The following is a 12,850-nucleotide window of genomic DNA, read 5'->3' as shown; positions in this document are numbered from 1 at the left end:
TAGTAACGTAATACAGTGATGCAGCAGGGACCACGGCACACCAGAGGTTTTTGGTTTTTTGAATTGAAGCAAGACGGAGTGCGCAGCGTGTCGACAGACAGTGAGGATTCTGATGATGAGGAGATGATCCCTCTTTTGTTTTGGACAAGGAACCAGAGCAGGTAGTCCCACCGACATGCACAGATCTCCACAGCTTCTGTTTGCAGTTTCTCTAGGACTCAGATGCTATGAGCTTCGTCCCAGCGCCGAGTCCTGGAACTCAGAGATGGAGACACACACTGTTCCAGCTGTGGCTCCAGATGCATTTTATTTAAAGCGTTGAGATCGTTAGCTTCAGTTTTCCTAATTTCCCATTGGTTCTCTTGCTTCGCAAGCTGTTCAGTGATAAAGCTCTTTCGTCCACTTTTTCCTCAATGAATTGTGACTTCTTTTTTTTTACTTTTTCCGTTCGTTCAGGAATCGTCATGTGCCATGTGACTGGGCCATTACAGTGCATCCAGAAAGTATTCACAGTGGTTCACTATTTACACATTTTGTTATGTTACAGAGCCTTATTCCAAAAAGAATGAAATTCATTTTTTTCCTCAATATTCTACACAAAATACTCCACAATCACAATGTGAAAAAAGCTTTTTAGATTTTTGCAAATATATTAAAAATGAAAACAAAAAACTAAGAAATTACATGTACATAAGTATTCACAGCCTTTGCCATGAAGCTCAAAACTGAGCTCAGGTGCATCCTGTTTCCACTGGTCATCCTTAAGATGTTTCTACAGCTTAATTGGAGTCCACCTAGGGTAAATTCGGTTGTTTGAACATGATTTGGAAAGGCACACACCTGTCTACATATAAGGTCTCACAGTTGACAGTGCATGTCGGAGCACAAACCAAGCAAGTCAAAGGAATTGTCTGTAGACCTCTGAGACATGATTGACTCGAGGCACAAACCTGGGGAAGGGTACATAAACATTTCTGCTGCTTTGAAGGTCCCGTCTAAACTGAGCAATTGTGGGAGAAGGGCCTTAGTCAGGGAGTTGACCAAGAACCTGTTGGTCACTCCATCAGAGCTCCAGCATTCCTCTGTGAAGAGAGAAGAACCTTCCAGAAGAACAACCATCTCTGCAGCAATCCACCAATCAGGCCTGTATGGTAGAGTGGCCAGACCAAAGCCACTCCTTAGTAAAAGGCAGATGTAGCCTGCTTGGAGTTTACCAGAAGGCACCCAAAGGACTCTTAGACCATGAGAAACAAAATTCTCTGGTCTGATAAGACAAAGATTAAACTCTTTGGCGTGGATGCCAGGCGCTATGCTTGAAGGAAACCAGGCACCATTGCTACAGTGAAGCATGGTGGTGGCAGCATCATGCTGTGGGGACGTAGGAGGCCTTCGAGTGCAGTTCGAATTTGCATGACTGTTGTCCAAATCCTCCTTAGTGTCCCATTTGGCCTCATTCATGCTATGTATGAAGGGGTCTTAAAGGATGACAAATGTTTTTTAATATTCATACTCATTTTAATGTTATTTACATTAAAAAATCCTCTGTACTCCCTGAGGTTGTAATTTCCTTGGATGCAGAGAAAGCATGTGACTGAGTAGAGTGAAAACCCCTTTTTGTAGTACTGGAGAAATTTGGTTTTGAAGAGAAATTCATCTCTTGGATCCGTCTTCTCTATACATCCCATCAAGGTAGTGTCCATACAAATATATTCATTCAGACTACTTTGCCTAAAATGAGGTATGCCCTCTCTCACCCTTGCTCTTTGCTATTGAACCTTTGATTATCACTTTGCGATCCTCCTGTTTAATAGTATCTTGCGCAATGGCTCAGATTATAAACTATCACTGTATGCGGGTGATCTTTTATTATCCATTTCTAATCCCGTAACTTCCATTCCTGCCATCTTGAAAATTCTGGAAGATTTTGAATGTTTTCTGGGTATTAATTAAACGTTGGGAAAAGTGAATGCTTTCCAGTTAATGAGGTCACACTGAAACATGACTAGTCTATATTCACATTTTAGTTAAATAACACGAAATTTAAATAACTGAGTATTAATGTGATGCATTCATTATCTAATATTTTTTCAGCTAACTTCCCCCCCCCCCTTATTGCAAAGATTAAATCTGGCATGAAACAGTGGAACAGGCTTCCGCTTTCTTTAGTTAGTAGAATTAACGCAGTCACAATTAATATCTTGCCCAAATTACTTTTTTGTTCCAATCCATTCATTTCATTTTTTTCTGCCAAAGTACTTCTTTGTCTCTTTAGACAGGTCTGTTTGTTCTTTCATATGGGGTGGGAAATCTCCAAGAGTTCGCACAACTTTGTTACAATGTAAATTGACTGGTGGTGTTGCTTTTCTGAATTTTCTGTACTATTTTTGGGCTGCACACATTCAAAAACTTTATTTTTGTGTTGGCTTGCCGAATACTTTTTGATGTAAACTGGAGCTATTTTCCTGTAAGGCATCCTCAAATTTAGCCTTACTTTCCTCATTCTTGGCTGTCAAAATCTCTCCGTTCACTGACAATCCTGTAGTGTTGAACACTCTTAAGATTTGGAATTAGTTTAGACATCATTACAAATTTCAGGCTGTCTTTCTTTCAGCACCAATTAAGAACAATCATTTATTTCCCGCTTCACTTTTGGACACAACCATTTCCCTCTGGTATGATAAAGGTTTGAAATGTTGGAAAGATTTATTTGCTGAGGGGGTTTTTGATTCCTTTGTCAACTTGTCCACTACTTACGGACTGCCCGTAACACATCTCTTTCGCTATTTTCAAATCCGTAGCTTCATTTCTAAGACTTTTACAAATTTTCCACTGATACCCCTGAACAGTCCTGGAAGGATTTTCTCTCCCTTAATCCACATGAAAAAGGATTTATTTCAAAGTCTTATAATTACATCTTATCCTTTAAACCAGATTTGATCAGTAAAATTAAGATCGCATGGGAAAAGGAACTGGGTATGCAGCTGAAGGATGCACTGTGGGATAAAGCTATAGATAAGATTAGAACCACTCCCTCTGTGCACGGCTTGGACTTATCCAATTTAAAGTTCTACATCAGGTTAATTTTTCTAAATCAAGACTTTATGAAATATTTCCTGAGACAGAAGACAAATGTGATTGATGTCATGGCTCTCCTTGCCATTTAAGTCGTAGGTTCTTCCTTTGTCCAAACCTACATACTTTTTGGCTTAGTTTTTTTTGGTATTATGTTAAAACTTCTTGAAAACACTTTGCAGCCCTGCCCATTGGCATTGGTAGCTATATTTAGGATCCCTGATAGTTGAGTTCCATTAACCTCCATACAAAATGATGTAGCATTTGCATCATTGATAGACGGAAATCAGCTAATTGTCCTTCTATCTGTGAATAGTTTAAAGGAAGTGTTTATATATATATATAACGGTAAATGGACTGCATTTATATAGCGCTTTTCCATCTGTACCAGACGCTCAAAGTGCTTTACAAATAATGCCTGAGAATTCCTGTTACTACTGCAGGTTTTTTTGTTGTTGTTTTTAAAATTGGAGTACTGGCCCTGAGAAAGTCAATCCTTCTGGTGTCAGTTGTTTTCATGGTTTAAATAAATATAGGAAACAAAACTATGTCACAACCACACTAAACTAATTCTAAACGTCCAAATTGAAAATTTTTCTTCTTGTGTAAATCTCCCCAAAATATCCCCGTATTTTCACTCATAATAATCATAATAACTCATAATAATCTGTAGGAGACATTACACAGGCTTTTAAGTAGTCAGTAAGAAGTTATTTAATTCAAGTAATTTCTTCATAAACATCATATGTTTACCTTTTTTTTTTTTTTTTTTACATAGTATGAATCCGTCTGTGCTGCTCGCTCCTCACAAAGCAAAAGTCAGCAAATAATAAAACCATTATAATTAAAACTGGCAACACACACTCCTTCTGTACAACACGACCACCTCCCAGGTGTGAGGTTCGACACAGAGGTCACGGGGTGATTCACAGGCGTGGAGCTTCATATGATGACACTGGTGCCACTGCATGCACTCTTGTTAGAGAAGCGCTCATTCTTCCAGCCTCCTGTGTTGTGAAAGTGTAGGAACACGGACCCACAACAAGGGGGCGCAAATGAACGGACAATGGAGGAAGTCAAATAACAACTCCTTACTGTTGTGAATAAGCACAACAAACACGGCGAATTACAATAATAGAAAAGAAGTCAATTCACAAAATGTGTCACGTGGGCAGGCTCGAAGATAAGAGAAGTCTGTCCAAAGCAGAACCGGAACCACACAATTTCCTCCGCCACCGAACCCCGGGAATACTGGAGCCGCCAAGTCCCGAACTCCCAGGTGGCCACTGCCTCCGCTTGTCGGATCTGGTACTGCTGGCGAGGAACAAAAACAGTTAGATGTGGGTGCGTTTGCACCCAGCAACACATATGGTGGGAAAACACCTCCACCTCTCGTCGGAAGAAAACAACACAATATCTGTTATCCAAACACACAAAGCAACAGGTATTCCTGTCAGGAAGACAATATAGTCGGCTGAGAACGTTACCTCCTCGGTAGAGCGATATCTCGGCGAAGAGGTGGAGATGTCGTCTTGCTGATATACCACTGATGATCAGATGATTGGTGACAGCTGTCATAGGTGATAAGTGACAGCTGTCACCCCGGCTGCTCCTGTGAGGCGGCAGCGCCCTCTGGTGCCTGGAGCCCGCACTCCAGGCAGGGTGCCCTCTGGTGGTGGTGGGCCAGCAGTACCTCCTTTTCAGCGGCCCACACAACAGGACCCCCCCCGCAACGGGCGCCTCCTGGCGCCCGACCAGGCTTGTCCGGGTGGCGGCGGTAGAAATCGGCCAGGAGGGCCGGGTCCAGGATGAAGCTCCTCTTCACCCAGGAGCGTTCTTCAGGTCCGTACCCCTCCCAGTCCACCAAATACTGGAAGCCCCGGCCCATCCTACGGACATCTAAGAGCCGGCGCACAGTCCAAGCCGGCTCGCCATCGATGATCCGGGCAGGAGGCGGTGCCGGACCCGGAGTACAGAGGGGTGAGGTATGATGTGGCTTTATCCGGGACACATGGAAAACAGGATGGATGCGCAGTGAGGCTTCGGCTTCCGGCCTCACTGCGGCTGGACTGATGACCTTGAGGATCGTGAAGGGACCGATGTAACGATCCTGCAGTTTAGGGGAGTCCACTTGGAGGGGAATGTCCTTTGTCGACAACCACACCTCCTGCCCTGGCCGATACGCAGGGGCCGGGGTCCGCCGACGGTCTGCATGGGACTTTGCCCTCATCCGGGCCTTTAGCAAAGCAGAACGGGTGGCGCGCCACACCCGACGGCACTTCCGCAGGTGGGCCTGGACCGAGGGCACACCGACCTCTCCCTCAACCACCGGAAACAACGGGGGCTGGTACCCCAGACATACCTCAAAAGGGGAGAGGCCGGTGGCTGAAGACACCTGGCTGTTATGGGCATACTCGATCCAGTCCAAATGGGTACTCCAGGCCGCCGGGTGCGCGGCTGTCACGCAGCGCAGGGCCTGTTCCACCTCCTGATTGGCCCGTTCTGCTTGCCCGTTGGTCTGAGGATGATACCCGGATGAGAGACTCACCGTGGCCCCCAGTTCCCGGCAGAAACTCCTCCAGACTTGCGAGGAGAACTGGGGACCGCGATCGGAGACGATGTCTGTTGGAATCCCATGCAGCCGGACGACGTGGTGGACCAGGAGGTCCGCTGTCTCCTGGGCAGTAGGGAGCTTCGGGAGGGCCACGAAGTGGGCCGCCTTGGAGAATCGGTCCACTATCGTGAGGATGGTGGTGTTGCCCTGGGATGGCGGGAGGCCCGTGACAAAATCCAGGCCGATGTGGGACCAGGGGCGATGAGGTACAGGCAGCGGCTGGAGCAGTCCCGATGCCCTGCAGTGGTCAGCCTTGCCCCTGGCGCAGGTGGTGCAGGCCTGGATATAGTCCCGGACGTCGGCCTCCAGGGACGCCCACCAGAAGCGCTGCCGGACAACTGCCACGGTTCTTCGCACCCCCGGATGACAGGAGAACTTGGAGCCGTGACAGAAGTCCAGGACTGCAGCCCTGGCCTCTGGTGGGACGTAAAGTTTGTTCTTCGGCCCAGTTCCGGGGTCCGGGTTCCGTGCCAGGGCCTCCCGGACGGTTTTTTCTACGTCCCAGGTGAGGGTAGCCATGATAGCGGACTCCGGGATGATGGGTTCCGGTGGATCCGACAACTCCGTTTTGACTTCGTCTTCATGCACCCGGGACAAGGCATCCGATCTCTGGTTTTTGGTCCCGGGGCGGTAGGTGATCCGGAAGCCAAAACGGCCGAAGAACAGTGACCAGCGGGCTTGCCTGGGGTTCAGCCGCTTGGCGGTCCTGATATACTCCAGGTTCCGGTGGTCAGTGAAAACCGTGAATGGCACGGACGTTCCCTCCAACAGATGTCTCCACTCTTCAAGAGCCTCTTTCACCGCAAGGAGTTCTCGATTGCCGACGTCATAGTTCCGTTCGGCCGGGGTCAACCTGCGGGAAAAATAGGCACACGGGTGAAGGACCTTATCGGTCTCTCCGCTCTGGGATAGCACGGCTCCTATCCCTGAGTCCGAGGCGTCCACTTCAACCACAAACTGGCGACTAGGATCGGGCTGCACCAGAACAGGTGCAGACGAGAAGCGCCGTTTCAACTCCTTGAACGCGGCATCGCACCGATCCGACCAGGTGAAGGGGACTTTTGGCGAGGTCAGGGCTGTCAGGGGGCTAACTACCTGACTGTAGCCCTTAATGAACCTCCTGTAGAAATTTGCAAAGCCGAGAAACTGTTGCAGCTTCCTACGGCTGGTAGGTTGGGGCCAGTCTCTCACCGCCGCAACCTTGGCCGGATCAGGAGCGACGGAGTTGGGGGAGATGATAAACCCCAGGAATGACAAAGAAGTGCGGTGAAACTCACACTTCTCGCCCTTCACAAACAGCCGGTTCTCCAACAACCGCTGCAGGACCTGACGTACATGCCGGACATGGGTCTCAGGATCCAGAGAAAAGATGAGTATATCGTCTAGATATACGAAGACGAATCGGTGCAGGAAATCCCGCAAGACATCATTAACTAATGCTTGGAACGTTGCGGGGGCGTTGGTGAGGCCGAACGGCATGACCAGGTACTCAAAGTGACCTAAGGGGGTGTTAAATGCCGTCTTCCACCCGTCTTCCACTCGGTTCCGGATCCGAACCAGGTGATACACATTTCTAAGATCTAGCTTTGTCAATATTTGGGCTCCATGCAGGGGCGTGAACACTGAATCCAACAAGGGCAACGGGTATCGGTTACGAACCGTGATTTCGTTCAGCCCCCTGTAATCAATGCATGGACGAAGTCCGCCATCTTTCTTTCCCACAAAAAAGAAACCTGCACCCATCGGGGAGGTGGAATTCCGGATCAACCCGGCAGCTAACGAGTCCCGGATGTAGGTCTCCATTGATTCGCGCTCAGGTCGTGAGAGGTTGTACAGCCTGCTGGACGGGAACTCAACGCCTGGAACCAAATCAATGGCACAATCGTACGGACGGTGCGGGGGAAGGGTGAGCGCCAGGTCCTTGCTGAACACATCCACAAGGTCATGGTACTCCACCGGCACCGTCCCAAGATTGGGCGGGACTCTGACCTCCTCCCTAGCCTGGGAACCGGGAGGAACCGAGGAACCTAAACATACCCGATGGCAGGTCTCGCTCCACTGAACCACTACCCCGGACGGCCAATCGATCCGGGGATTGTGTTTTAACATCCAGGGGAACCCGAGAATCACACGGGAGGTGGCAGGAGTCACAAAAAACTCGATCTCCTCCCGGTGGTTCCCTGACACCACCAGGGTTACTGGTGGTGTCTTATGTGTGATTAGAGGGAGTAGGGAGCCATCTAGTGCCCGCACCTGCACAGGTGAAGTAAGCGCCACCAGAGGGAGCCCTGCCTCCCTGGCCCATCTGCTGTCTAGCAGATCCCCTTCAGAGCCCGTGTCCACCAGTGCTGGGGCCTGAAGGGTTAAATCCTCATAAAGGATTGTAACTGGGAGTCGTGTGGCAATATGGGTATGTCCCACGTGAATGTCTTGGCCCACCCCTGGCCCAGTTTCTAGGGGCGGGCGTCGGTGTTTAACCGTTCGGGGCAGTCCCTCACTTGATGCTCTATTGAGCCACAAACAAATCACGCTCCGCGGACCAGCCTCCTCTGTCTATCTGGTGGCCTAAATGTGGCCCTGCTCGTGTCCATAGCTTCATCAGCAGGGAGAGCTGTAACCACACGGAGCGTAGAGGCCGTGGAGCGTGGGGTGGGCGGAACTCAGTCGGAACCGGAAGGGAGAGGGACGGCGCGTGCCCGGCCACGCCCTTCGTCTCGTTCCCGACGGCGTTCTTCTAACCGATTGTCTAATCGTATAGCGAGATCAATAAGCCCGTCTAAATCCCGCGGTTCGTCCTTAGCCACCAGGTGCTCCTTCAGGACCAATGACAGTCCGTTTACGAAGGCGGCACGGAGGGCAGTGCTATTCCAGCCGGACCTCGCAGCCGCGATGCGGAAGTCGACTGCATAAGCAGCTGCGCTCCGGCGCCCCTGTCTCATTGACAGCAGTACGGCTGAAGCGGTCTCTCCTCTATTTGGGTGATCGAACACTGTTCTGAATTCCCTCACAAACCCATCATATGTCTGAAGGAGCCGTGAATTTTGCTCCCAGAGCGCTGTAGCCCAAGCGCGTGCCTCACCGCGAAGCAGATTAATCACATAAGCTATCTTACTAGCATCAGTTGCGTACATGACGGGACGTTGTGCGAAGACGAGCGAACACTGCATAAGTAAGTCCGCGCACGTCTCCACACAACCCCCGTACGGCTCTGGAGGGCTCCCACCTTCAGGGGAAGGTGGGAGGGGTCGTTGAATGACCTGTGGAACGTCACTGTTGCGCACAGGATCGACAGGAGGGGGAGCCGCAGCAGCGCCCTGAGGGCGCGCTTCCACCTGCGCGGCGAGAGCCTCCACCCTGCGGTTAAGGAGGACGTTCTGCTCGGTCATCAGATCCAACCGAGCCGTAAAAGCGGTGAGGATACGCTGCAACTCACCAATCATTCCTCCTGCAGACGCCTGTGCGCCCTGCTCTTCCATTGGCCGTTCAACAGCCGGTTGACGCCCCTCGGGGTCCATGACGTTGGCCGAGATATCCTGTTGTGAAAGTGTAGGAACACGGACCCACAACAGGGGGCGCAAATGAACGGACAATGGAGGAAGTCAAATAACAACTCTTTACTGTTGTGAATAAGCACAACAAACACGGCGAATTACAGTAATAGAAAAGAAGTCAATTCACAAAATGTGTCACGTGGGCAGGCTCGAAGATAAGAGACGTCTGTCCAAAGCAGAACCGGAACCACACGATTTCCTCCGCCACCGAACCCCGGGAATACTGGAGCCGCCAAGTCCCGAACTCCCAGGTGGCCACTGCCTCCGCTTGTCGGATCTGGTACTGCTGGCGAGGAACAAAAACAGTTAGATGTGGGTGCGTTTGCACCCAGCAACACGTATGGTGGGAAAACACCTCCACCTCTCGTCGGAAGAAAACAACACAATATCTGTTATCCAAACACACAAAGCAACAGGTATTCCTGTCAGGAAGACAATATAGTCGGCTGAGAACGTTACCTCCTCGGTAGAGCGATATCTCGGCGAAGAGGTGGAGATGTCGTCTTGCTGATATACCACTGATGATCAGATGATTGGTGACAGCTGTCATAGGTGATAAGTGACAGCTGTCACCCCGGCTGCTCCTGTGAGGCGGCAGCGCCCTCTGGTGCCTGGAGCCCGCACTCCAGGCAGGGTGCCCTCTGGTGGTGGTGGGCCAGCAGTACCTCCTCTTCAGCGGCCCACACAACATCCTGGTTTTCATCTGGGCTCATACTCCATTTAGAACTGAGGTTTATCAACCCAGCCACCTATATATATATATATATATATATATATATATATATATATATATATATATATATATATATATATATATATATATATATATATATATATATATATTTACCTGACATGCAGCCCCATATCATCAATGACTGGAAATTTACATGTTCTCTTCAGGCAGTCATCTTTATAAATCTCATTGGAATGGCACCAAACAAAAGTTCCAGCATCATCACCTTGCCCAATGCAGATTCGAGATTCATCAACTGTTGGCGTAATTATTAGAAAATGGAAGAAACACAAGATGACTGTCATTCTTCCTTGGTTTGGGGCTCCATGCAAGGTCTCACTTCGTGGGGTAAAGATGATTCTGACAAAGCTCAGAACTACATGGGAGGACCTGGTCAATGACCTGAAGAGAGCTGAGACCACAGTCACAAAGAGTCCATTAGTAACACACAATGCCGTCATGGTTTAAAATCCTGCAGAGCACGCAAGATCCCCCTGCTCAAGCCAATACATGTCCGGGCCTGTTTGAAGTTCACCAGTGAGCATCTGGATGATCCAGAGGAGGCATGGGAGAAGGCCATGATGTCAGATGAGACCAAAATAGAGGTTTTTGGTATCAACTCCACTCGCCGTGTTTGGAGGATGAGAACAACCCCAAGAACACTAAGAACACTGTCCCAACCATGAAACATGGGGGTGGAAACATCATTTTTGGGTGTGCTTTTCTGCAAAGGGGACAGGACGACTGCACTGTATTGAAGGGAGGATGGATGGGGCCATGTATCGTGAGATTTTGGGAAACAACCTCCTTCCCTTGGTAAGAGCATTGAAGATGGGTCGTGACTGGGTCTTCCAGCATGACAATGACCCCAAACACACAGCCAGGGCAACTAAGGAGGGGCTCCGTAAGAAGCATTTCAAGGTCCTGGAGTGGCCTGGCCAGTCTCCAGACCTGAACTCAGTAGAAAATCTTTGGAGGGAGCTGAAACTCCAAACCTGAAAGATCTGGAGAAGATCTGTGTGGAGGAGTGGACCAAAATCCCTGCTGCAGTGTGCAAACTTGAACTACAGGAAACGTCTGACCTCTGTAACTGCAAACAAAGGTTTCTGTACCAAATACTGTTTTTCTATTGTATCAAATACTTATTTCATGCAATAAAATGCAAATGACTCATTTAAAATCTAGCTAGCTCGGACTAAAAAATGGGGATTGGTGGGTTGGGAGTGTTCTGGGTGTGATTTTTATTTGGTTCCATTTTATTTAAATTACTTTCTGGAATATATGGCGGTTGATTTTGTACATTACTTTTGTTTTTGATCTCTTTCTGCCTCTCTTCCACCATATACAACCCCTGGCAAAAATTATGGAATCACCGGCCTCAGAGGATGTTCATTCAGTTGTTTAATTTTGTAGAAAAAAAGCAGATCACAGACATGACACAAAACTAAAGTCATTTCAAATGGCAACTTTCTGGCTTTAAGAAACACTATAAGAAATCAAGAAAAAAAGATTGTGGCAGTCAGTAACGGTTACTTTTTTAGACCAAGCAGAGGAAAAAAAATATGGAATCACTCAATTCTGAGGAAAGAATTATGGAATCACCCTGTAAATTTTCATCCCCCAAATTAACACCTGCATCAAATCAGATCTGCTCATTGACATTGACCCTATGCCATGACATTGACCCTATGTGTCTTTTTGCAAGGAATGTTTTTGCAGTTTTTGCTCTATGGCAAGATGCATTATCATCTTGAAAAATGATTTCATCATCCCCAAACATCCTTTCAATTGTCCAAAATATCAACATAAACTTGTGCATTTATTGACGATGTAATGACAGCCATCTCCCCAGTGCCTTTACCTGACATGCAGCCCCATATCATCAATGACTGTGGAAATTTACATGTTCTCTTCAGGCAGTCATCTTTATAAATCTGATTGGAAAGGCACCAAACAAAAGTTCCAGCATCATCACCTTGCCCAATGCAGATTCGAGATTCATCACTGAATATGACTTTCATCCAGTCATCCACAGTCCACAATTGCTTTTCCTTAGCCCATTGTAACCTTGTTTTTTTCTGTTTAGGTGTTAATGATGGCTTTCGTTTAGCTTTTCTGTATGTAAATCCCATTTCCTTTAGGCGGTTTCTTACAGTTCGGTCACAGACGTTGACTCCAGTTTCCTCCCATTCGTTCCTCATTTGTTTTGTTGTACATTTTTTGATTTTTGAGACATATTGCTTTAAGTTTTCTGTCTTGACACTTTGATGTCTTCCTTGGTCTACCAGTATGTTTGCCTTTAACAACCCTCCCATGTTGTTTGCATTTGGTCCAGAGTTTAGACACAGCTGACTGTGAACAATCAACATCTTTTGCAACATTGCGTGATGATTTACTCTCTTTTAAGAGTTTGATAATCCTCTCCTTTGTTGCAATTGACATCTCTCGTGTTGGAGCCATGATTCATGTCAGTCCACTTGGTGCAACAGCTCTCCAAGGTGTGTTCACTCCTTTTTAGATGCAGACTAACGAGCATATCTGATATGATGCAGGTGTTAGTTTTGGGGATGAAAATTTACAGGGTGATTCCATAATTTATTCCTCAGAATTGAGTGATTCCATATTTTTTTCCTCTGCTTGGTCTAAAAAAGTAACCGTTACTGACTGCCACAATCTTTTTTTCTTGATTTCTTATAGTGTTTCTTAAAGCCAGAGAGTTGCCATTTGAAATGACTTTAGTTTTGTGTCATGTCTGCGATCTGCTTTTTTCTACAAAATTAAACAACTGAATGAACATCCTCCGAGGCCGGTGATTCCATAATTTTTGTCAGAGGTTGTAGATGTCTTTTTTTGTAGTAAAAATGGAGAATTTTTTTTCCA

The 12,850-nt window shown here is 47.5% G+C and overlaps 1 protein-coding gene across 2 annotated transcripts in view; it reads right to left on the bottom strand.

Moving 5' to 3' along the window:
• Positions 1 to 12,850, bottom strand: part of LOC117529755 (transcription factor 4-like) — a 77,086-nt gene that overhangs the window by 57,035 nt on the left and 7,201 nt on the right. The gene's annotated exons all lie outside the window — the stretch shown is intronic.

The sequence above is a fragment of the Thalassophryne amazonica genome, chromosome 17 (assembly GCF_902500255.1).
Source record: "Thalassophryne amazonica chromosome 17, fThaAma1.1, whole genome shotgun sequence".
Classification (NCBI taxonomy): Eukaryota; Metazoa; Chordata; class Actinopteri; order Batrachoidiformes; family Batrachoididae; genus Thalassophryne; species Thalassophryne amazonica.
Note: the sequence above shows the minus strand (reverse complement) of the source record. Positions and strands in the feature narration are given on the sequence as shown.